Genomic DNA, 23815 nt, shown 5'->3' with positions numbered 1-23815 from the left:
GAACTGTGATTACCAGAGGTCGGAGAGAGAGGAATGGAATCAAATTTTTAATGGGTACAGAGTTTCTGTTTGGGATGATGAAAAAGTTCTGGAAATGGATAGTGGTGATGGTTTCACAACATTGTGAGTGCACTTAATACTACTGAATTATAAACTTTAAAATGTTTAACATGATAAATGTTTTGTTATATATATTTTTCCCAATAAAAACAATCAAACTGGAAAAAATATCAACTCCTTCAGATCATTCTTTAAATTCATTCGCAACCGTTTTCTTGATCCTCTGGGTTAAACTTCTTTGCTATGCTCTTTGAGATCACCCTGTACTCATCCTTTCATGCCACTGATCTCAGGAAGCTATAGTGTTTGATTAAATTTCTGCCCTTAGAAGACTGCAAATTTTGAAAGGGCAGATTGTCTTCTCCATTGTTGTGTCCTAGGATCTATTATGTGTTTGGAAAACAGTAGGTGTTCAAATACTTACTGAAGACAATAACAAGTCTCAAAGATGTGTAAAATGATAGCTAGAAATCTCGTCTTCTGACTCTCAATCTAGTCTTCTTTTACTGGGACAAATCAATATTTTCCAATGATTTCTCTACTTCTAGTACTTCTAGCACTTAAGCTGTATCTGTCTATAGGTATGGATGGTAGTTTTGTCTTTCCATGAAATAGTTTTTTAATGGGCACACTGCTTTAATAGGCACCACAACCTTTGAAGTTTTCTTTCTGTATACCTGACATCACCTTTCCCTCGTCATTTAGATTATTTGTGAAAATATTAAGGCAGAGTAGCCCAGGTAAAAATGGAATGGGCAGATCTGTAGCAATACTCTGGAATAAATCCTCCTTTATAGTATTTTTTTTTCTTGAAAGTTACCTCTTACTCTTTGCATCTTCTGGCAATCCAAAAAATTTCCAAGATATGATGTACTCAAAGCCTGGGTCAACTCAACACAAAAGTATGTGAATGTTTTGAAATAACCGTTTACAAATGCATTATTTGTAAAAATGTGGTTATTTTGGCATTTGAGGGGGATATAAGAGAATAGCTGAAAAGCACCAGAATCCTGGCTGGGTCCCAGAAACGGTGGGGAAGAAGGCTTGAGAGGCGGAGGAATCGAATATGTGAACACAGAAAGCAATGGGCAAATTGCTGCAGAACCATCTCAGGTGCTATGACAGGCCTGTTACCAGCAGAGGGCGCTGTGGGTCTGCGTGAAGCCTCCGGGGTACCCAGAGCATCCTTTGATCATTGCAGTTTGTATTCTTGCGGTTACTTTTAAGACCTAGCTTTGGTGACTATAACCTTAGGAAAGCCTAGAGATCTGAGGTATGGGCAATGGTTCAGGGTTTTTTGGGAAATACTGTATTCACTTTCTCTGGATGGAAAGAGCTCTTTCCAGTTGGCACCAAAGACCTGGGGACAGAGACTGAAACTAAAATTAACAAGAAAGCTTTCAAGGCAATCAGCTCCATCTATTCTCCCAGACCCAGCTTCCTCTTCTCTTTGAACACCTGGCTTTGAAATCAGACCTAATTTCTGCAGGTTGCAGAGAACTGTGGGAGCATGTAAGCCCTGTTTAAGTATGACTTTTCTTGGAGAAGTGTGCTTCCAGACTAAATTAGCTGAGCATGTGAAGAGATGACAGTGGAGAAAGACAGGGGAATGATATATTTTTCACTCGACAGCAAGCTAAGGGACATCTTTGTAGCTCATGCAAGAACTCTGGGAAATGCTGGGCAGTCATGAATGCTAAAGCCTTTGGATTCCTGCCAAGGGGACTCGGCTTACATGCTCCAGGCCATAACAACTTTATAGGCAACACAGAGAGTGACAGGTTGGCTTACGCTTGGAGGTTTTACACTTTTTATACTTGAAGGCAGTACTTAGCCACCACTCCTCACTTTTTCAGCCATCTCCACCTCCAGAGAGGTTGGAAGACACCTTTTTTACATGTTCAATGGCAATATTCAGTTATCCATGTGAATGCAAAAGGGGAAGTTATGGAATGAATGTCTGTAGTCTCCTATCATAGACAGTTGCTGGGGGTATTAAGTCATGGATTTCTTGCTTTAAAAGGTCAAGTCTCTTATTACCATGGTGAATGGGAATCAGGCCTTAAGGCTGAAAGCTGAGGGTAAGAGCAGAAAATAAAGTTTAATAAGCACCTGTATTGTGCCAGGAACTTTTCCTCTTTCAGCAACCTTATTGTATTAGGATTTTTTTTCCCTTTTAACATTTGGTAAACTAAAGAAAGTTTAAGGAACCCATCTGAGGTCACAGGGTTAGGACCAGGATTGGACTCATGTTTGTCTGCCTACAAAGATCTGATTCTTTCCACCCACCAGCACTGGACTTCTCTGGGCTTATGGAGATCAAATCTTCCGTTATGTGTAGTACAGCTGCCTTTCCCAGGAAGGTACAGATTGTGGGAAACAAAAAGGAAATTGTTACAGGGAAAAGTGGCCTATAAAAAGTACATACATTCATATCATGTCTTCTTTTCAAGTATCAGGGATGTAGCCTGGACCAGTCTCCCAAACTGCTTCCTTTGTGGGAAGGCACAGGCCAGACCACTATGGTCTGAGAACCATATTAACCAGACCCCAGGCTCAGGGTCCAATCTATAAATCTGTTCTCCATGTGGAGGTCTCTGAGGCTTATGGGAAGAAAACATTCATCTGAAGAGGCAGTTCGTGGCTTTATTAAGATCTCTGAGAAGGAGTGCATATTGGCAAAAGTAATAAATCATTGGTTATGGAAAGCTAAATGTGTGGTACTCAAATACATTCTACTGATTGGCTTTCCTAGTTTAGATTCTGAAGACTTGGTGATGATGGTAATAGTGATGATGATGATGATGATGATGGTGATGATAGTCATGAAGACAGAATGCCTGGCTAAATGATGTGTACATGCAGCAGATTTGGATTTGGTCCACATGAAATTGGGATGACCTCCTGGAAAGGAGTGAAGTGAAAATTGAAGAAAGGTGGACAGGCAGTATGGTGGAGACAGCCTAGGAGGTGAGCAAGCTACAGCTCAGAGGTGAAACAGTTTACTTCTGGGTGTCTGGGAGCCACTCTTTATTCCTAAAGGCCCTTGACCCCTGCAGGCTAGAGCTCCTCAGTCATGGGAAGGTGTTGCTTATAAGATGCTGTCCTTTTGTACCAGAAGAAGGTTAATGTGTTCCCTCAGACACAATGCAGTTTAAACCCTAGAATGGCCTGGGATTGGTATACTTGTAAGCCTTCTTGTCTTTGCTCGGCTGTTTTCCCCTCTTGGAATATTCTCTGTCTTCCATAGTTGGTCGAGTCTCAGTCATTTTTCAATAACCAGTTCTTACCTCTCTTTTTGTTCTTCCCCTTCATTGTCAAACACTGGCACAAAATGACCCATTGATAAGTCAGAGCTGAGTATATTATTGCTTCCTGTGGTAAGAAAGAACATTATGTTGACAGAGTTCTTGTAGGGTCTTGGGGTATAAGGCAAAGCCAGGATACTTATGAGGTCTTGAAATCTCATCTAAAGTGGACCTTTAAATCAAGAAGGTTGATTAAGATTGGATAAAGATCGTGATGTAAGTGTTTATGATCAGTGGACCCAGGAAGGGGAGGGTTTTGAGAATAGGATGGAAAGTGATGTGGGTCATAAACAATCAATTTGATGTTACCTATTAAAAAGCTGTCGATTTAAAATGGAGTTTTGGTAAGTGATGAATCATGGGAATCTACCCCCAAAACCAAGAGCACACTGTATACACTGTGTGTTAGCCAACTTGATAATAAATTATATATATATATATATATATATATATATATAGAGAGAGAGAGAGAGAGAGAGAGAGAGAGAGAGAGAGAGAGAATGGATTTTGGGGCACCTGGGTGGCTCAGTGGGTTAAGCATCTGACTCTTGATTTTGGCTCAGGTTATGATCTCACAGTTGTGATACTGAGCCCCGTGTGGGGCTTTGTGCTGGGTGTGGAGCCTGCTTAAGATTCTCTGTCTCTCCCGCCAAAGCATAAGACTCTTAAAAAATGAGAACAAACTGAGGGTTGATGGGGGGTGGGAGGGAGGGGAGGGTGGGTGATGGGTATTGAGGAGGGCACCTTTTGGGATGAGCACTGGGTGTTGTATGGAAACCAATTTGACAATAAATTTCATATATTGAAAAAAATAAAAAAAATAAAACCTAAAAAAAAAAGATTCTCTCTCTCTCCCTCTCCCTCTATTCCTCCCCTCCACCCCACTTGCATGCACGCTCTCTCTCGTAAATAAATAAATAATAAATAAATAAATAAAATGGATTTTCAAGAACGTTCAGTTATTTGCAAATCTATCTTTCTGGGCAAGGGTTTCCTGGAATAGTAAGGTCATGTTAGTAAAGATAGCAGAGTGGTCAAGTCATATGAATGTGAGCTGTGTGGGGGTAGGTGGTTTAGGTTCTTACCATCTCACCATAGAAAAATGGCCTCTTCCACTATGGCAAACATAGCCATTCATTCAGATTCCAGCTCAGCACTCACCATAGGGGATGCTGATTCTGAATCTCTCTGCCAGAGCTTATGAAGAATTAAACAAACAAATATTGAAACCATTAGTGGAATTAATGAAAGAAAACCTTCAAATGTGGTCCCTACACCAGCAAAGAGCTGAGTTATAGTTTACAGAGAAATTCTTCAATATATGTTCAATTATACTACTCCCCTCTCTTCCCTCCTCCCACCTTACCTCTTGCACTCAAAGAACATGGGAGAAAAATATGATCAATTTGGTGGGAGGAAGAAATATGAAGCTAAACCTTCTGCATCTAGTCTTTAATCAGAAGCGTGGATATATATTTGGGGGGAGGGGAGGTCAAAATCAGCATTAAAAAAAATGTGATGTCACTTAGAAAACCTGGCATGAAATGTTGGCAGCCAGCCTGTTTCTTCTGAATCAGTGCATGAATTTAAAGCCAGGTTATCTTTCTGGCTACAATATTATGCCTTCGTTTTCTTGCTTAATCTTCCAGAATCAATCAGAATTCAGTGTCTGAGCTTTGCTATAGTAATTGCCTGGGAGGGAGCTTGGCCAAACTAATAAGGGTCACTTCGTAAGTTTTCTATTGGGCCCACAGCAGTCACTAGAAAGAAAACGCAGCTGGGACCCAGGGCTCCTGCTTTATTTGCCATTTCTGTATTCAGACAACACATGGGAAGCATCTTCCAGCTGTTACCTACCTATCCATGGCTCTATAAAGTATCGTAGTTTGCAGTTTTTCTACTAGAACCATCAGTGAAATGATAAAAGAAGATGGGGGTGGGGAAGAGAGCTGAAACAGCGCAGGATTGCAGAAGTGCCAGATAATAAGAATGCCAATAATGCACTGTGATAGATTCACATTTGCATAACAGCCTTGTCAATAAAAGCTCTTCCTGTTCCCACTGAAGAAATTAAAAGGCAACAATCAATTCACTGTTCATACCAGTTACTTGCTAGGCTTCTTCTCTTCGTAGAGGATTGAATGAACCAAACAGCAGGAGTATCTTTCAGGGGTGCAGAGTCCTGAGAAAGGGAGGAAGGAAACAGGTGGGTGCTGTCCGACTTGGTCCACTGCTGGTCAGAGCTCAGTCCTAGACTGAACATGACAATGTCCAAGGTTGAAGTTAGGAGTTAGCAGAGGATGTTTAGTAACTGGGGAAAGGGCAAAGAGAAGTGGCTAGCACTGAGTAATAACTAAAAATAATAGTATTTACTGAGCCTTTAAATAATTTATCTCATAACAGGATATTACATAGAAATAAAAATGAATAAATAAGATCCACATGATCACATGAACCAATCTAACATAACTTTAAGGGACAAAAAGCAAGTCCCATATATGATACCCTTTTTTATAGAGTTTTAAAAACAACTAGAACCAGACAATATGTAGTTAAGCATTCGTATTTTGATAAGAATAATACAAAGAAAGCTGGGCAATGATTCACACGTCATTTAGGATGGTGATTATCTCTTCAGGAGAGAGAGGGAACTGAGTTGGGTTGGGATGGCTTACAGTTGATGGGTTATTATATGTTGATTATATTATAAATGAGTACATAAAATAAAGAGAGCACACTGCATAGACAAATGAGGGAAGTGTGTCTTGGACCAAGGATTATCATTAATTCCAATTCTGTGTACCTGAGATAAACCCAGACACATATGCATAGACAGATATCAAATAAACAGCTGAGGACAATCCAGACAGTAAGCACTTACCATGGGCAGACACTAGGCTCAGCATTTTGTATCTCATTTAATCCATATGACCACTTTATGAGGTAGGTAATGTTAGAAACCCCATTTTTACATATGAGGGTATTACACACAGAGTGGTTAAATCACCTGCCCAAGGTCATTTGGAGATTGATGGTAGAGTGAGGATTTGAAATAAGTCCAGCAGCCACACTCTCTTGTTCAAAATTCCTAGCCCAATTTCTTCTTGAGCTTGATACTTCCTGGAGTTCCTCACTGTGGTTAGTACCTGCTGCCTCAGAATGTAGCATATTATACAGCACTGGCCAGTCAGTGTATGAAACACCTGACATCTCCTTTGAGGTGACACTGCCAACCTGTGGCCACTGACTAAGGCAGTTTTGATGGGTAATCTTTGCACAGAAATGACCATTGATTGACTAGATGTTACCACCCTACCCATGAGTGGTCTAGCCATAGTCTGGTTGTTGTTCTGTAAAGTGGTAAGGAGGCTCTGTGAGGTAAAACACGTGGTGTAGGAGTAAAAAGTGCTAAGCTAGTCAGACTTGATCTTCCAGAATTGGGACTGTAGAGTGTGGAGCACATGGGCCAGCTGATGGAGATTGAGGAAAAACCTGCAGAGAAGAGAGATGTCATGAGAAACCAGAAAGGCCCTGAAATACAGCAAGAAAAGTGAAGCCACTCACACAGGGACATAGCACATAGTTACAATTTGTGATCCTCTAGATATGTGTATTTACTGTACTATTTCACTATATCATTCATCCTAGTGAACACAGTAGAAAGAATAAGCAGGAGTAATTATGGATGAGCTACAGTAAATTCCTTCTTTAGAATGTGTGCAAAAGACAGTTGTAAATGCACTGGCTTTTCTCAAATGAGAGATTTCTTTTTTGCAACCCTTTCTTGGAGCTGACTTAGAGGCCATAGACAAGCAGGGCCTCTGGAGAGCCCAAGGAAGAAACTAGCATGAGGAATAAAATTAAGTTGAAAATCTCCTTTGACATTTACGAAAAGTCAACAGCCATCTAAGTGATGAGAGAGACCAGAAATATAACTGGCTGAATGTCAATTTTAAAACTAGAAAGATAGCTGCTACTTTATCTCACAGAGCAGGGTGTTTTTGAGCAGTAAATAAGTCACGGATGGTCTATTAAACTTTAATGCTTGTGATAACAGCAAAGAGCATGTTGCCACCTTCCTAAATACATATATATAAAAACAAACAGCAATTTTCAACATTTATGCTTTGCACCATTTTCTTTTCACAGTTGTTTTACTGCATTATCTTTCGCTATTATCTTGACCACAAGTCCCTGCTGCATGAAGTTGATTTGCAATCGTGGGCAGAACAACCTAATGTAATTAACTATCTGGCAAGTGTACAATGATCATTTCCACATAAAAAAGTTTCTCTCCTTGAATGAACACCCTCCAAATAAGGCACTGATTTCACTGCTTGTAAAACACGGATGAGATTTTAATTTTGGGGGGAGGTGAGGAGAGGCATGATTTCTCCTGCTTTCTTTCTCCAGTTTAAACTCATCATTTTGTGTGAGGTTTTATTGAAATAGTAATTATGACACTTCAAAATGACTCTAAAAAATATCCAGAAAAAAATGAAGCAACGTAATTGGAAGAAGGTTAGATACAAAGAGATATGCAATTTGAATCAGCCAGATGAGAGTTATTACCTAATAATGAGACTTTGCACTCCTATTACATTGGCTTTTGTGTGTGAGCCTTTAAAAGCCATAAGCTAATGAAGCTTCCTGCCTCCCTGTGACTGAGGTCGCTGTTGTCACTGTCTGATGAATGGAGAAAATAAGCCACCAAGACCAGGTGAAGTTGGCTTTTCTTCAGTTCAAACCATTTATTAATATAGTGGTTTGGAATAAAACTTAGAAACCTCAGCTCCCAGGTTCTCTTGCTTGTTTCCTTTTGCTCTGATTTCTTATTCCTTCCCCTATGCACTGAGATCCCAACGTACAGAGATGGTGGGATACGGGGGTGGTATACTTTGGGGAGCTGGATTTAAGCCTATGAGGCTTAATGGACTTTGCAGTCATACTAAATCCTCTTATGGAAACAAGAAGAAAGGCAGGGGAGTGGGCACAGCTGTGTACAGGAGCTGATTGTTAAATATTCAGAAATTTGCCAGCTGGTTGTTAAATCTGAGGTAGCTTGAAATCAATCATAGTGGGAGTACTTATGCCACAGATATCAGCAAAGACTGCCATCAGGTCTCCCTCACCTGCCAAGCCAGTTCACCAGCACATTAGTGAGACTGAGTATAGGGAAGTGAGTGTCCTAGGGTGTCAGATGAGTTAAAACTGTTTCATATGAAAAGTAGTGTTTTATGATCATAAACCAGAAAGTGATACTAACATGGAGAGAGAAGGAAACTCCTTGGTAGTTTAGTAAACTTAGGTTCATGCTGTATTAGCTAAACCTGAGGTTTGGGTTGTCAATTAGGCAACTGTGAGAAAACCAGTTTCTTTACCTTCCTGGGCATTTTGCCTTTATTTCTGTGTTCTCTGCTATCTCCATTCATTCCTCCTCATTCATTCATTAATGCATTTAGCAAGTTAGTGCTTATTCCTCCCTGAAGATCCTCCCTGAAGAAGTATTTTTATTTTAAGTGTGGAGGCAAAAAGAAGAGGCCAAAACCATCAGCTAATACTTAGTTTAACATTTTGTTGTTTTTTTTTTTAATTTTTTTTTCAACGTTTATTTATTTTTGGGACAGAGAGAGACAGAGCATGAACGGGGGAGGGGCAGAGAGAGAGGGAGACACAGAATCGGAAACAGGCTCCAGGCTCTGAGCCATCAGCCCAGAGCCCGACGCGGGGCTTGAACTCACGGACCGCGAGATGGTGACCTGGCTGAAGTCAGAGGCTTAACCGACTGCGCCACCCAGGCGCCCCACTTAGTTTAACATTTTGTGTAGACACTTTCTTACACACTTTATAATTACTTACTGATTCAATCCTCAAACAAAGCAATTAGGTGAATATTATTATTATCCCTATTTTACAGATAAGAAAACAGTTTCAGAGAGTTTAATATCACATATCTCTATTTTGGCAGTGCCTGGAGAGAACTTGCTCAATTAATGTTTAGCCAGTAACCTCTATATAGATGTCAGGGTGTTAAAGGAGGCTGTTCTGGGGTCCCCTTTCACATTCTGTAAAGAACACTGAATTAAACATTAAAGACCTGCATTCTAGAATTCTTCTCTGCTATGTATTTCATGTCCTGGAGATTCATTTTCTTATATAAATGCAGATAATATCTTCTTTGTTTTATTTGTTTTGGTCAGGACTAAGAGAATACATGGAAAAGCCTTTTGGTTACAGGTGAGTTGTTTTGCAAATGTAAAACTAATTCTGTTTTCTTCTTACTTGAGTCATGCTGATATCCCTTTTCTCCTACTGTCTGTCTCCGTTTCCCCTGGTCACCATCAATTCAAGAGATTAATTTCAACTTCAGAGAAGGTGATCTTTTAAGTCATTTCCTTAGAACTTGTTAAGATCCTTGCACTGACCAGCAGTATTTGGTAACAATGATGTGTTATCATACTGAGGCCCAAATTCATGCCTAAGTGCCAGGAGAGGGGTCTCAGCTCCTCAGAGTGAGTGTTGACCCACTACGCTTGTAGCTGTACAGGCACATACGTATGCACACCTATATATGCAGTAGTTGCATCTACACCGTTGTGGGGAATCCAGAGAGAGATGAGGTCAGCCATATGGCGAGTGACTCATGCAATTGCAGAAATGCAAGTCAGCATCTCCTCTGCTGCTCTGAGCTTGATGCAGAGACAAGGTCACTTCAACACACTCCTGCCCTTGTCTCCCTAAACTTTTTGTTCCACCCACACACCCCCAGCTCTCTCTCAGAGCCTCATAGCCCCCATGCCTGCCCCCATCTCAAGTTAGCTTCCAAGTCTAACCATCCACTTATCCCAGGAGGAAAGCCATCTTTTCTGTGCTGTGCTGCTCATTCTACTATGTTGGCCATTACTAGCCCACTCTAAAGGAAATGCATCTCTCCATCCCCACCCACTGGGCAGGCTGATTCAGTAAGGGAAGTGACATCTTGGAAAGGCAGAATCTGGTTCAGCAAGAATAACAGGCTTACACTCTGCCCTTGGGGTCTAGCTGTGGCTCTGCCTCTAATCTTCCAAGGGATGTTGGTTTCAACAACTAGGACTAGACTCTGTTCCAAGTTGGCTGCAAGGAGGAACACATTTATTAAGTTAAAATGTATTGAGCATTCATTGTCAGGTATTTTCTTAAATTACAAGCATTATTTCGTTTAATCTTCCCATCAACCCATGAGGTAATTACCATTATGATTTCCATTTTATAGGGGAAGAATCGAAAAGCAGAGAGAGGTTAAGAAACTTGCCGGAGTTCATACCTTTAGTGAAGTTGAAGAGCTAGGATTTGTACTCTGGATGTCTGATCTAAGATTTCACAATTTTAAACACTCTTCTACTCTACCTCTTTCAAAAATGATTTTATACATTATTTTCTATCCAAATTATAATTAAAGGTGGACTGTGGTATGTAGAATTCTAGAAAGACCCTATGATGTGATGTTCGCTCACTGGTATTAATGTCCCCTCAAGTGTGGGTAAGGACTTGCTATTGCTTCTAGCCAACAAGATATGGCAAAGGTGATGGGACTTCACTCCTACGATGTTGTTACACTATGTATAACTCATCTTGGCAGACTGGTGTGGTCTTGAGGAAACAGACATCCATGGCCCACCCATGGGTGGCAGTGAGATGATGATGACCCCTCAGACCTAAAGGTTGCTAGTCAACAGCTAGTGATAAGTGAAGGTCCTCAGTCATGTGTCTGCAAGGAAATGGACTCTGTCAACAAGGTGAATGAGCTTGGAATTAGGCTTTACCTAGCTGAGCCTCCAGATGAGAATGTAGCATGGCTGATACCTTGATTGCAGCCTTGTGAGACCCTGAGCAGAGGACCTTGTTAAGCCATGCTGGGACTCCTAACACAAAGGGACTGTAAGATAATAAATATGTGTTGTTTAAAGTTGCTAGCTTTGTGGTAATTTATTATGCTGCAATAGAAAACTAACACAGGTGAAGAGATTTGTCCAAGTTCACATCCTTAGTAAAACTACAGAGCTGGTGTTTGAACTCAGAAGTCTGACACAAGAGCCACGTTCTTAGCCACTTCTCTATTCTACCTCTTTCAAGAGTGTTTTTATACACGATTTTCTGTTCAATATTATTATTATTCAATTTTCTGCTTTAACAACTCATATCCCATAATGTCCTTGACAGAAGAGGTCTTACAGGCACCTTTTGATATATTTTTGTAAAGAGCTCATCTCCTCTTTGACTTTCTTTTTTGTTGCTGGTGGCAACACTACCAGCTGCGTGTGTCAGTCCCTGGCCATTGTAGACCCACAAATGTACTCCCAATATTTTCAGACTTTTGTGGGTCTAAACAATGTCTAGTATTCATACCTCAAAAAGTCTAAATTATAGAATATGATTTGATAGGTAAAAAAGATTAGATCTTTTTGAAGAAGGTCACAAAGATTTTAAATGTAAGGAAATTTAGAATGGTAAGAAGGACATTTAAAATGCTTAGCTGGAAAAGTAAAATAAACAAAGAGCCCAAACATTTAAGGAAACTGACAAGGATAAAGGGCTATTTCAGCCTTGGGTTATGATGTCAGATGCCTTGTTCAGACTGATTTTATAATCCTTGCCCTCGAGTCCAGTCAGAATTGGCAACATAATTTGCAGGACCCAGTGCCAAGTGGAAATACAGGGTCCCTTGCTCAAAAGTTAAGAATTTTAAAGACAGTAACAGCATAGCGTTACAGCAAGCACAGGGTACCTCTGAGCATGATGCTGTGTGTGACTTCATAGGCTGCACTCCATGAAGCCAGACCTGGGTGCAATTCACACTAGTTCTGAGACATACTATACCTTGTGGTGGTTATTATTAGATGTCTTTTATTATTATAGAAGTGGTAACTCTTTTTCTCTTTGTACATCTTACTTGCGTATTTATTCAAAAGAGGTTCCAAGCTGATACCTAGAATCTTCAGTATGCTTCTCCTCCCTTCCCTTCTGTTCTTAGCTACACTGGGTTATTTAATCTGTGAGGCAGGGCTTACAGTTTGGAGAATTTAATAGCAAAAATGATCAATGCCTTGACAGACATCATACAGAAAGTCTGCATCTTCTTTTAGTAGGATCACAAAGCTAAGTGAGGGCAGATTTCTTGTTCTTGTCCTTATTTTTGTGCCTCCACACTCCATCTCAGCCCAGCCCACTGCCGTAGTACAGTGTTATACTCAGGGTGGTGGCTCAGATATACTGATCATTCATTCATTCATTCATTCTCTTTTCTTTTTTATTTTGAGAGAGACAGAGAGAGCAAGAGTGGGTGAGGGGTAGAGAGAGAGAGAGAGGGAGAGAGAGAATCCCAAGCAGGCTCTGTGTTGTCAGTGCAGAGCCCTGCGCGGGGCTCAAACCCACAAACTGTGAGATCATGACCTGAGCCAAAACCAAGAATCAGCTACTTAATCTACTGTGCTACCCAGGCACCCTGGATATACTCATTGTTTAAAGATTGGTTGAAATTCATTGGTAAGCCCCGGGGAGAGACTTTTTGTGGGGATAAAGATGGAACAGAGTCTTAAATGAAATTGACTTTCTGAGAAGGGTCTTATCTTAGAGTCAATCAAGTATTCTAGTTCCACCCCACCCCAGATGCTGGTATTTTTCATTACATCCTTTGTTTCTCTCTTTTCTGTCAAGACCTAGGGGGAAAGGTTAGGCATTTGTTCTATAAGAAGCTATGTGCTCAAGTCCTGTGATAGCTCCTTTTATAAAAATTATAACTGTTATGAGAGGAATTCGGAGATTTAAGCTATGAGGTTGAAGATTTTACATTTCTCCTATACTATCACATTACCTGAGGCCTAGGTATGCTAGGTGATTATCACCTAACTGTGAAGGCAAGTGCTGATTCAACCTTGAAAGACTCAGTGGTCCTTCCTAAGTGTGGACAGCCTTCATTTTTCTTTAGTCCTTTCTGATTCCTTATTCCACTATCAGCATGGTCTATGGTCTTTGCTTTCCTCCTATTTTCAACCCTATTTGGGCATCTATTTGCCTTTTGTTCAGATTGTATGTTTTCAAATAAGTGTCATAAAATCCAGTTATAAGTTTCAGAGTTTCCAGGAATATTGGAATATAATCCTATTTTCTCCTCTTCTCCTATCTTCTTCTCAAGGTGAAAATCAAGGCATTTTAGTTTTCAGGATAACACCAACACTCACCAACAGATCCACAGTCAGAACTCATGCTTCTAATTGTATATCCACTGCTGTTTTCTGCATACTAAGCAACTCCTTCTTTTACTGAGTCATTTGTTATATTACTAGCTATGACCTCAGCATGTTTTTTCTTCCACAATTGCCCTTGGTCCTAAGATATACATATCATTCTTATCCATTTATGCTAATGGACTACAAAGGCCATTATTACACCCAAATCTTCCATATTGGGTTCATCTTCTCATTCTTTTCCCTTCCTAAACTCAGTCTTCTTTTAGCATATGTGAGTGGGTAGTAGTTGTGAAGTATGCTAACCAGTTTCAATTTATTTATCCCTTATCAAGATTTTATCTCTATCGGTATCCAACCATTAATGTTACAAAAATTCTTACTTGCATACTTTCTAAATATTTAAGACTTAGCATCTTTAAAAAAACATAAAAATAATTTCTCTCCTACTTCCTTCAACCTCTTCTGGCCTCTACTTTATGGTGAGCCTGTAACTTCCGTTGAATACCAAAGGTGATTTCTGTTGTAGAGTCTGTCTTGTCCATTTAGTTTATCTCAAAGCCATCCTCTTTTATGGTAGGATTTCAAAAGTACAAGATTCTAATTGATCTTGTGTTAAATACAGCTATTAATATAAATTGAAATTAGGTCTATAAGTGTCCAATCTATAAGTTTTTTCATTTTGCTCTCCCATTTTCTTCAAATAGGACTTAGGTCTTTGAATGAGAAGAAGGAAGAAGAAATATGAGATCAGCAAACCATGTTTGATTTATTGGCTGGTGTTTGATGCACAAATCACCACAACCCATAGATGGAGGGAATGCCATTCTGGGAAAGGAACATATATCTGCCACTGCTCTCTCCCTTGTAGCTTGGCTTTGGGACTCTTCTGGGGATTTAATTCTGGAATTCCATAATTTCTTAAGGTTTCATAGTATCCCAAGGTAAATTCCCTAGGTCAGATGAGTAGCTGCCCCTAATCAAGGCTGGTAATGTTTACTTAGCTGCGCTGCAAACTGGAGAGAGGAGCAGAAATACCCGGAGCTGCCTCTTTCCTGATGCTCAAAGGAGTAAGATTCTAGGAATCAAAGGGAAAATTGAAATTAAGGGTCAGTGGCCAATGAAACAATTAGTAGTTGCCACAGACTTGTGTGTGGAGGCATATCAGAGACAAATGAGACCAGTAGGAATGTGCTATTTGCTGGATGTTTGTCAGAAAGCTGTTCAGAGGTGGCTAATAGACATTATGCAAACCTTATTCAATGATGTCTCCAAAGTGTTGTCTTTAGTTTCCCTATCATTTTACATAATACTAGTTCCTAGCTCACTTATTCATGTTTTAATTTTCTACCTTACTTCTTTTATTCCCTCTGTATGACCCTTGGCAGAGGAGTTGGCTGAGTGCAGCCAGTCATGTCTGTGCTGAAGGCTAATTGGACAGAATGCTAATGTGTCCAGGCTCTACTAAATTTGGACAAAATGGGCTAGAGCTTGATTCCATAGGTTTGTATATGTTGTGTGTGTGTGTGTGTGTGTGCATGTGTGTGCGCACGCGCGCACTGCAGGATAGGCTGTAAGCCTTTGATAACAAATAGAATAATACTGTTTATATTCACACGGGGGGAAGACTTGACTATCAGAACTGAGCTCTTCACAGCGTAATTACAACTTGCTGAGTGCTGTGGCTCTGGTGAACAATGAAGATATAATCAGTGCACCTATTTGTCCTCCTGAATTCCAGCTGCTAAAGCAATTTCTTTTTCACAGAACTGACAATTTTGCGGTTCTTGTGAAAATCCACCGTTTCCCCCCGAAATCCTGTGAAATGGAGCTCGCCAGAGGAAACACTTTGAAAGCAGCCTGGTTCCTGCATCATCTCCATGAAATTAGGCAGATCATATTTCCAGCACTGCTATCCTGATTGCATGTTTGTTTAAAATGACAGTTGATGTTGTGTATCTCTTTCATTAGGGAGGCTCAACGATCTTGACATTATTAACTAACTGCAGCACTTGCTGCATATAAACACCAATCCACAGAGACATCTCAGACAGTACTCGAAAAAAAAATAAAGCTCTTTAAATGTGAGGAACCAAGAGAAGTATCTTGGCAATGTTTGCAGTTTGGCAAGTGTATTGTTAGCCATTCACGAGTAAGTTATTTTCCATGAGGCCTAAATACCAAGATTCAGAGGGCAAACATTGACATCTGGGTTCAAGCACTTAAAGTGACCAAATCAAGTGGAGAGGAAACTGGGGACTTCTGCAGGAGAAAGAAAGCCAGAGTAGAGCTGAATGCCTTTCTTTCCTCTCACTCTTTGAGCCCTGGCTGCATTGAGCACATCATGCTGGATAATGAACCATATAGGCAGGAATGATCACTTGATTTTCTAGTTATTTTGAATTGGATAGGCACACTAAAACCTTGATTCCAAAGGATCAGAGTTTGGTGGGATGGGAGGCCTGGATATGATGTTGGTGTTTTCTCATAAGTGTTTTTAGGGTCTATGCAGTCTTTTCCTCTTGGGGAAACTTTACTTTTAATATCCAGAGTACCCTCCATTAAAAGTCTTTGTGATGGTGGAAACTGGTAACAGTCACCTCTCTTTCTCAGTCAGGCTGATCTGTGTCTCTTCCTTCCTGGCCTGAAGTTCTTGCCTCTTCTCTTTTGCATTGACCTGAAAATCTGCTTTTCTGATCGTGAGGATATTCTAACAAGGCCTCTTCTCCTGCTCAGTTCTTGCCTCACCATCTTCCTACTCCTTCCTAGCCCATCCCATCTAGTTCCTAGACTTGAGCTTGGTATTGGTCTACATACATCTGTCCCCATTCCTCACCCTCTAGACACCTGAGCACTTGTAGGACTTCCCTGAGAAGCTCACAAAGTGTTGTATTGTTAAAGAGTTGGTCCCAAATTAATTCTTTGCTGACCTGATGTGGTCTACTATGGTTCCATATAGGTCTATTTCTGGCGCAGACCTCCAATCTTCAATTGCATTCCTATGTTAAGAATGGAACCAATAGCAGGATAATAATGGCCCTCATGAGAAGAAATAGATGAGGTAAGGGAATAAAATTATATTTAGGTCTATCAAACTGGAAGACTGATTTTGGACTTTCAAAATTATTGCTTTTACTTCACTTTCTCCCCTCTTTCTCTTCCCCACAGACGTCACTAATTTCACCTTGTCAATCCTTCTCCAGAATAGGGAATGGGAGGGTGGGGAGAATATTCTTGTTCAATCATACACTAGGAAACAAAATTTGTTACAGATAAATGGACTCAAGATAGGGCATATTTAAACATAATTACATTGGCCACCACTGATAGCTTGAATGCACACTTTGCTAAACTGCACAAAATGCCAGTTCAAAGTCAACATCAGATGAAGAAAGCTCAGTTTCAGAAAGCTTGAATTATATTATCAGCTCACCCTGGAAATAGTAGTGTTTATCTGTATATAAGGGGATTGTTTCCTTATTTGCCCAGGACAGTCTCAGTTTACACCCAAAGTCTTGGGTTAATTATTGATAGCACCTCTGTTCACTGTCAAAAACTTTCCAATTTGGATGATAAATTATGTGGTCACCCTACCCATAGGTTCCTTGTTGTTTTTAATTGTCTTAAACCCCAGCGGAGCCCAGTTATGAGAGTGGTAGGGATTAGAAATAGTTGAAAAGTTAAAGGAAAATATTTTTATGTACAAATGAAGAAAGATTTGGAAAGTGGGTTTGGAAAGAGAACAGGTAAACAAGAAAAATAATGAGGCAAAATACTGAAGATAGAAAAGAAGTGACACAAACTAGGAGGTTCCATGGAAGTAACAGTTAGAAAGACCACAAGAGTGACAGTAAGTTAGGGAAAGATAGCTTCCACAGCTACTATCTTTGGGTAAGAAGAGAGTAATCATTGGCTCTAGGGGTTTAGACATTAAGATGTTTATTAATCAAGAAACTTTGATCTTTCTTCCTAGACGTTTGTCTCTTGGGTTCTCTTGACGGTCTATCTGGGTAAAAGACCAACCAACCCCCTTGTCAAAGGAAGTGATGACACATTATTTTTGTTTTCCAAAGTGCTCGTGGGAATAGTCAGTTTCTTGAACAAGAATGCTGAGCAGGTGTTTGATTAGACAAGGGAAACCCACCATCTGCCATAGGCCCTTTGTCCTTCTGGAAAATTACTGAAGTGCAGTGTATCAAAACTATACACAAACAAAAATCAATTGCTCAAGATTCCAGCTCTGACCACAAAGTCAATAAGAGTGACAGGGATAAATTTGTTCTTCTCTTAAATGCTCTTAGAACCCAAAATGGAATGGATCTCAAATATGTGTAGAGGAACATTTAAAAATTGAGGATAAAGAAGAAGTGAGAAAACTCAAAAAAGGAAGATATGGTCAAGGAAAGAAAAGAAATAGAATAAGGTTGTAGATATAATGGAAATTACCAGAAAAAAAAACGAATCTCTTCTTCCCTGAAACATTGTACAAGCTATTTTTCTGTAACTTTTTTTGTGCATTTCAAGGGTATAACAGGATAAAATAGCAGCTGCTAATAGCTCTGTTATACTTGCCAGAATGTGGGAAATGAGGAGATTAAAGTCCTATATCAAAGGGTACAGAATCAGCATATTTAGGCAAAGTAACAATAATGATGATGTTAAAAATAGTAATAAGAACGAATTCTTGTTGCACTCTTAAGATGTGTCAGGCATTTTCTGAAGTGCAATATGTTTATTAATTCATTTAATTTTTATAACTATGGGATAGATTTTCTTATTATCTTTATTTTCCAGAAGAGGAAACTGAGGCACAAAGTGGCTAAATAGCCCAGTAAGTGGCAGAATTGCGATTTAGGAAAATTGATTGGGAAAAGAGATGAATGGAAGTTCTTGGTTACATCCAAGATTCAATCATGAAGTGAGGAGCATTATGGAAATTTTCCAGAGGCTAAATATAGTAACAATGGCACCTAAATCTCACATATACATTCAAAAAAGAAAGTCAAAGCCCATGATTGTGAGTGAGGTAGATGGGCTTCCAGATGTAAGTCTTCAAGATACGTTTGATTAATTCAATATGCTCCTTTAATATTCATTATATATATGTTGTTGTATTATTATTGTATTGTGGTTTTTTAGTAAGCATCTTTGACTGATTATTTAGAATGGGGATTGGAGATGCGGAGGATAGGTCAGACAGTAATATTTTATGAAACTAATTATCTGGAGATTTGTGAAAGACAGTGTAAATGACAGGGACTCATAAGAAGAATCTGTGTCTTACAAAATGGAAGAACTTTATCCATGCTCTAGCAGCAAGACCACAGAACATAACCATGTCACCAAATCATAGAAGAATTCTTTGAAGTTAAAAAGATCACTAATGTGCTTTCTACTGCCTTTATTTATCACTAATAAGGCACTAATAATAATCACTATTTATCACTATTTATCTCTTCCCTCAAGAAGTTTGTAACCTAGCTGGGAAGACTGGATTTACATAAAGTATATATATACTAATATTCAACCAAGGGAGACTGCAGAGTCTGCAAGGTTAAGGACAATATCATCACAAGTAAAAGTAAATACTTCACTAAATACTTCACTAAAAAGTGACCAAGAAAACATTTATTATCTCACAGAGCAGAGTCCAGAGACAGGGTGTGACCATGTTGATTAATTTGCTGGCTCAAAGTCATGCCAGAAGTCTAGGATCCATGTTTCTGAAATTTTCTTTGCTTTTCCCTCCTGGTTGCAAGATGGTTACTGCATTTCCAAGAATCATAGATGATGCCAATCTCCAGAGTCAGAAAATAAAAATATTTGTATCTTTGCATCCTTTTTAAGAATGTGAAACCTTCCAAGAAGTTTCTCAATATACTTACCCTCATCAATCATAGGTCAAAGTTGCCTCATGCCCATGAATAAACTGATAAATTGGGAGGCAGAATGGAGTTGCTATGATTGGCTATGCAAGACCAGTAGGACTCAACCTGTAGATCATGGACTCATGGGCTCTCCAACATCCTTTCAGGGGGTCAGCAAAGTCAAACTATTTTTGTAGTAATACTAAGAAATTACAGGTCTTTTTGACTGTGTAGATATTTGCACTGATAGTGCAAAAGCAATGGTAGGTAAAACTGCTAACACCTTAGTGTCAATCCAGGCAAAGTCACAAATGAAAATGAAAGCATTGAAAAAAAAAACGAGCCATGTTTCTGGCTATGGGAAACCATTTTGAGGGTGGGGCGGGGCTCCTGGGACAGGAGGGTGCAGACCCTTGCTGGTTGGGTATGTTCATACTTAACATGAATTCAATACTATGTACCATTGTAGTATAGTAACTTTTATACAGCAAAAAAAAAAAAAAAAAAAAAAAAAAAAGACACCATTGTTCTGTTGTGTAGCTGTTGTGTTCTCCACTGCCACAGCTTATGGTAAAGAAAAAGGCCAGTTTCACTTAAAAATGTCCTTGATGAAGTAGTAAAAATGACTAATTTCATAAGACTTGGCCTTTACTTATTTTTTATTCTAGATGACAAGATTGGAACTACACATAAACCACTTCTGTTACATTCTGAAGTATGATGGCTGTCTTAAGACGAAAACACTTGTGTGATTATTTGAGTAGTAAGATCAATTATCCACTTTTCCATTTAACACCATTTTTACTTGAAATAACAAGAGACAAAGTATGGTTATTCACACTATACACTTGACAGAAATTTTCCCAAAAATGAATGAAGTCACTTCCAGAAAAACAACTGACATTATTTTTTGTTGCTAATGATAAAATTTGAGCTTTCAAATGTAACTTAGAGTTTTAGAAAAACCTGCACGTGCTACCATCAGCTTTATAGTTTCCAAACACTTAAAAACTTTTTTGATAAAATTAGTGGTGACATTAAGAAATACGTTTTGGTGAGAGTTTTTTGATATTATATAGTAAAATAATTCAACATTTAGAAGATCTGCATAATTTAGTGAACTGATATTTTCCAAATGACCATGGCATGCTGTTAAAAAAATCATACGTGACTAAATGACCCATTCAAAGAACAAGATAAATTAATGGATTTTTGTGCAATAAAATATGAAAAGGTCATCACTTAGTTTAAGATTCTACATTGCAAGTAAATAAAAAAAAAACACTTGCAAGGTTTAGAATATCAAAGAATATGCACAATTATCTGAAAAGAAAATATTCCTCTCTTTTTAATTACCTACCTGTGTAATTAAAGGCTAGATTTTCTTTATATACTTCAACCAAAACAAATATCACAACAGATTGAAATGTGGAAGCAGAGATGGAAATCCAGCTGTCTTCTATTAAGCCATATATTAAGGAGATTTACAAAATTGTAAAGGAATTCCACTTGCCTCAAATTCTTTTGGCACATGTAGTTATTTTTTAATAAAAATATGTTATTTATGTTGGCATGTACTTGGTTTATCATTTTTTGGAATAATTTTACAAACAAGTGTTTTAAAATTTCTCAATTTTAAATGTTAATGTGGTAAATATCAATAGATATAATACACATAAGCAAAACTCCTTGAGGAACACAATTGGGAAGAGTGTAAATAGATCCTGAGACAAAAAAAAAAAGTTTGGGAAATCCTAGTTCAAAGCAATAAGATTTATCCATGGGTTTGGGAGGGACACAGTCTGCCTGGAAGGACATGACTACCTGGGTCCTGAACCAGTTGGGAGTCCTGGTAGGGAAAAAAAACCACAAAACAGGTGGAGGTTGAGTGGTGATTCAGGGTTTACCACAGGGATAATCCTATGAGGAATGGAAAAAGGAAGTATCAGCTACTCTTTCAAGGAAAGAGAACCATGGCTCAAGGGAGGAGACAAGGTCATAGATGATTCCTTGTCCTCACCCTATGCCTTCCCTTCCTCTCTTCTAACCCCCTTATTTTAGAAAAGAGGGACTCAAACAATATGTTAGGCAAGAAAGACAAGCATCAGTGGAGGAGACAGTATACAAAGTACAAAAAAATAGTTGAAAAGACCATCAAATCATTTCATTGCAACTTAATCTTTTTTAACGTTGAATAATTTCCCACTTTTCTGGGACTCATAGGTATATGCACACACACACACACACACATATGCACATGATTTTGAAATACATACATATTTTTTCCAGTGGTACCTGCAACATGTATCCTACAGCCAAAATATACCATTTACAATCTAATAAATGTATATTGGGAAATGTTTGAGGAAGTGTTTTAATATTTTGTTTTAATTTTTTATTTTGGGGGCTGCTGAAAAGGGGAAGGGGGAAAAAGTAAGATTAAACTGTGTTCAATATTGCTAAACCAGTTAAAGACAAGGTTAAAAATATCAGGATTATTTTTTAAAAAAACATGAAATCTCCTAACTTGACAACCCTGGATCTTATCAGAGTTGGAGAAATGGGATCCAGTGTAAGCCAAGTATGAGTCTCCACACTGATAGCAATAAGCAAAATGATGGTGGAAACTACATGAATCCATCCTCAGATTCTTGAGGCTTGTTCCTGATACTGTCACCTCTGAAACTTTGTCATTTGTTTCACCTACCATGATCTCCACACACATAAAGGAGTTTCGCTTTCCACCCACTGGATTAGATCACAAGCTAGTAGCAGTACTTGTTAATACTATTTCTTCTTTGACTTTGCATCCCTAGATTGAATGCACATTTGGCATATATTAGAGACTTTGTAAATGTACTTCTAAGGACAGTTGTGGTGACTGAAAGCCATTTAATACTCCTGGAGGAATACAGATAAGAGGGCACACCCTGAGCATATATGAAGTACCACTTGGCAGCCAGGGTCCACAGGAGATGGAAGGATTGGTTTGGAGATGTCGTTGGAGCTTTCATTCCATCTCTTCGACCATCTATAACCATCTTATTCCTGTTCCTTTTTTCTCTCTAATATTCTGTGTTTTCTCTCTTGTTCTTTTTGACCATCCCTCAGTCCAAACTGAGCTTTTCTTCAGCTTCTCTAGGCCCCTGGCTATGCAAATTTAGTTTCTCAACTTGCCCTTGGTTCCATATTACTCTCTTGTTATTGCACATGTTGTTCTCTTGACCTGAAATATCCTCCCCTGTTTTCTTATCTTTCTATCCACTCACTCATCCCTAAAGACACAGCTCCAAAGTTTGATGTTCTGTGAAGTTTTCCCTGGTTCCCCTAGGAAGAATTAATTATCTCCCTTTCCACCACAGCTTTTTATTTGCATTTATGTTGTAGCTCCCCTAAAATGGATCAGGCTTTGCTCTTTCCACATTTCCCAGACCATGCTGGGAGCTCCCAAGGGACAGAGGTTTTACCTTATTCTTAAGTGTGTGTGCCCCATCTAGCAAGCAAGTGGCACATGCCATATGCTCCTCAAATGCTTGGAATTCAGTGAAGGAATGAGAACAGCATCTCAGGTCTGAGTCTCTGGGCTATTTGTCTAACCAAGTCTTCACTTTCTATGAGGTTCACACCATTTGCTCATTCTCCTTTCTTTTTTTCACCCTTTGTTACCTTCAGCCAGAAGCTAAAGCCTCTCATCTCATGCTCTGGGATCCTGCTTCTCACCCAGGGCCCAGCTGCTGAATAATCATTACCAATTAGGATATGTAGATATTGTCATGTAGCATAAGTTTTCATGAGGCAGTATTCTGTCCATACTAAATAGTTATACATGTGGGTACACTAGATGGAGGGTGTTTTTCAAATGATGAATCAATTAACCAATTAATTAGTGTGTATTGAGTCCCTATGCCACAACCTAGCATTAGTGATATGGGGTGGAGGGTGAAAAGAAAGGGAAAGAAATGAATGTTTTATTTATATAGAATTGCCAATATTTGACCCCATAAAAGGAGCTATTTATATAGCTGGTGTGGCTTAGTGGACATATATTGAAATGGCAGAAACAAGGGATGGGTGAATATAACCACCATGGGATTACAGAGGGAGAAGTAACATGGGGTTGGGTTGTTAGGGTGCCAGGGAGAGGAACTTGCCTTGGGTCCTGGAAGTGGGTACATCCTGTGCTGGAGAGTACCACATCCCAATGTAGGACCAACTAAGCTCTGTGTTTGGTTGGACTGGCAAGAGCCTAGGGGAGGACTTTTCCTGGGGTCTGTGGGGAAGCAAATCTGCACAGAGGAAGGGGGCCACGTCACATAGGGCAGTTAAAGAATAAGCCTTGGGATGCCATTTAAAAAAA

This window comes from Acinonyx jubatus, chromosome D1 (assembly GCF_027475565.1).
Source record: "Acinonyx jubatus isolate Ajub_Pintada_27869175 chromosome D1, VMU_Ajub_asm_v1.0, whole genome shotgun sequence".
Lineage (NCBI taxonomy): Eukaryota > Metazoa > Chordata > Mammalia > Carnivora > Felidae > Acinonyx > Acinonyx jubatus.
Note: the sequence above shows the minus strand (reverse complement) of the source record.